This window comes from Cyprinus carpio, chromosome B2 (assembly GCF_018340385.1).
Source record: "Cyprinus carpio isolate SPL01 chromosome B2, ASM1834038v1, whole genome shotgun sequence".
Classification (NCBI taxonomy): Eukaryota; Metazoa; Chordata; class Actinopteri; order Cypriniformes; family Cyprinidae; genus Cyprinus; species Cyprinus carpio.
In genome coordinates this window covers 11901611-11904582 of record NC_056598.1, presented here as the reverse complement: position 1 = coordinate 11904582, position 2972 = coordinate 11901611, and the positions used below count along the sequence as shown (strand labels likewise).

Below are 2972 nucleotides of genomic sequence, written 5' to 3'. Positions count from 1 at the left end.
TACTGTATCCTCCTTCCCACCAACTCAAGACACTTAATGAGTGATATTGTGTTGTTTCTTCATAATGAAGCAAAAAGTCTCTCTCCAAAATCCCCTCTGTTTCTGTCTGATGGAAGAAGCTGCTAACCTCCACCCGAACTACAGGTGCTGGTCATATAATTAGAATATCATCAAAAAGTTGATTTCACTAATTCCATTCAAAAAGTGAAACTTGTATATTATATTCATTCATTACACACAGACTGATATATTTCAAATGTTTATTTCTTTTAATTTTTATGATTATAACTGACAACTAATGAAAATCCCAAATTCAGTATCTCAGAAAATTAGAATATAAATTAAGACCAATACTAATGTTGCAGGTCAGAGCGGACCACCAATTTAACGGGTCTCGCTCCTCCCTCTAACTTCCACCTCGAGGAGGTCCCACAACACCCCAATGAACGAACAGACAACCAAGATTAAAATTTAACAATGTTATTTATTTATAAGTTTGGGGAAAGGGCAGGGGAAACTTTAAAACTACTAATGACTCGAACTATATTTTGTCCACAGATACGGATTCCAGTCCTCGATAACACTCCTCTTCAGCCCTTCCTCGACACACTCCACTTCAGCCCTTAATTTCCAGCCGACTCCACTCCAGGTAAGTTTAAAGCAAGAGCTAGGCAGTTGACGTGCAGGGACTTTCTGGCTAAGGGGGGGGGGGTGGACTTCAAAACCCAAGGCTGAGCTGTTAGCGTGCAGGGGTTCTAGCTCTCAGGTAAGTACAAATTTCAATACACAGGTGAGTATTCACAGGGCTGGGCTGTTAGCGTGCAGGGGTTCTAGCTCTCAGGTAAGTAGAGAGTCCAATACACAAGTGGGTATTCACAGGGCTGGGCTGTTAGTGTGCAGGGGTTCTAGCTCACAGGTAAGTACAGAATTCAATACACAGGTGGGTATTCGCAGGGCTGGGCTGTTAGCGTGCAGGGGTTCTAACTCCCAGGTAAGTACAGCATTCAATACACAGGTGGGTATTCACAGGGCTGGGCTGTTAGCGTGCAGGAGTTCTAGCTCTCAGGTAAGTACAAAGTTCAATACACAGGTGAGTATTCACAGGGCTGGGCTGTTAGCGTTCAGGGGTTCTAGCTCTCAGGTAAATACAGAGTTCAATACACGGGTGGGTATTCACAGGGCTGGGCTGTTAGCGTGCAGGGGTTCTAGCTCACAGGTAAGCACAGAGTTCAATACACAGGTGAGTATTCGCAGGGCTGGGCTGTTAGCGTGCAGGGGTTCTAGCTCACAGGTAAGTACAGAATTCAATACACAGGTGAGCATTCACAGGGCTGGGCTGTTAACTGGCTACTCACCACTGAAGATATTCAAAGGTCGGTATTCCAAGCAGATACGGGTTTGGTCGATGACTGACGGCTGGTGGGCCTTACAGGTGAGACTGCAAACAATACTGGGCTTCCCACCCAGCTTGGCAAGGGGGCACACAGGGGAGGATCGGCTGTTGTCCTTCGCTTCCCTCGTCGAATAGACAGCACAGACGACACGCACAAGGCCGGTGGTTGCTGACAAGGCCAATGACACAACGTCACGTGGATGAAAAGGTAAGGCTTTGATTTAAAAGCTTACAGAGGTCGCTGTGTGGGGCGACATCATCCAACCTCCTCCAGAGGCGCCTCCAACACGTCCAAGCTCCAGCTTACTTAAGGTAAAGACTATGGTTGCCACCAATACACTGCTCCTCTCTGTCAGTCCTCTTCCTACGACCGGGGACACAACCACGGACAAACACCACACACCACAAAGGCACTACAATTCTTCTCGTGTGTACACTTCAATATAGCAGCACTCACCGCACTCCACACACTCAGTGAAAGAAGATCCGTGGTGTATTCCCGTTTCGGGCTCAGAGTCCTGGCGGGGCGTGTCAGATGGATGAAGGCAGGGGGCAGACCACAGCAGGCGTATATATCGTACACCGGAGTCTCTCCGTCTTTCCCAGCGATCTCCAACGCAAGGCACTACTATCAACACTGAGTAAACACAAGCACTGAGGATTATTAGATCAACACAAGAGGGGGGGAATTACCCACTGCTACGGAGAAATATGCAGTCGGAACCCTTTCTTAAAGGCAGTTAGTCTCCCTCCACATCCGTCATCCACTCTCCACAATATACAAGGAATGTTCATAAAGTCTTCACCCACCAGTACACAGTGTTGTCCTCTCCCAATACGAATTCAATGATCTCCTTCACTCAGGGGCCTCCCAAACATAGGATCGCTCCTTCAACTCAATCCACAATAAGATGTAAACACAACATACAAAAGGTTGATCACTTAACTTCCTCCGCACTTCCAATCTCCCCTTTCCTTGGATTCTCCGTTGCAGCCCGTAAATCACAACATCCACGCCACACCAGCCACGCCGTATCGTGTGGAACAACAGAGAAACAGACTACTCCCCTCCTGTTCATAAACCAGCCCCTTTTATATCTCTGCTTCCTTCCCGATCCTCCAATCGGTATCCGACACGTCCTCTTCCCACACCACACATCTATCCTCCACTGCCCCCCCGCCTTGGGCCAACCGGAACAGAACTCGTGTTTCACTTAAATTAGTCCGGGCGGAAATATTTCCCACACTTCAGTTGAGCCCGGAAAAGAAAAGTTCCGCTCGGATTAGTCACCCAGTGACATCAAGAAATGATTTTTAGAAATCTTGGCCAACTAAAAAGTATAAAAATGAAAAGTATGAGCATGTACAGCACTCAATACTTAGTTGGGGCTCCTTTTCCCTGAATTACTGCAGCAATGCAGCGTGGCATGGAGTCGATCAGTCTGTGGCACTGCTCAGTTGTTATGAGAGCCCAGGTTGCTCTGATAGTGGCCTTCAGCTCTTCTGCATTTTTGGGTCTGGCATATCGCATCTTCCTCTTTCCAATACCCCATAGATTATCTATGGGGTTAAGGTCAGG

At 47.4% G+C, this 2972-nt stretch overlaps 1 long non-coding RNA gene across 1 annotated transcript; it reads right to left on the bottom strand.

The window, feature by feature from the left end:
* Window positions 1–1001: 1001 nt before the first annotated feature.
* Window positions 1002–2419, bottom strand: LOC122136357. The gene is made up of 3 exons (XR_006154089.1): window positions 2204–2419; window positions 1659–2030; window positions 1002–1562 (listed from the first exon to the last, which is right to left on the bottom strand). It is a non-coding gene; the product is annotated as an uncharacterized LOC122136357 (long non-coding RNA).
* Between the last annotated feature and the right edge of the window lie 553 nt (window positions 2420–2972).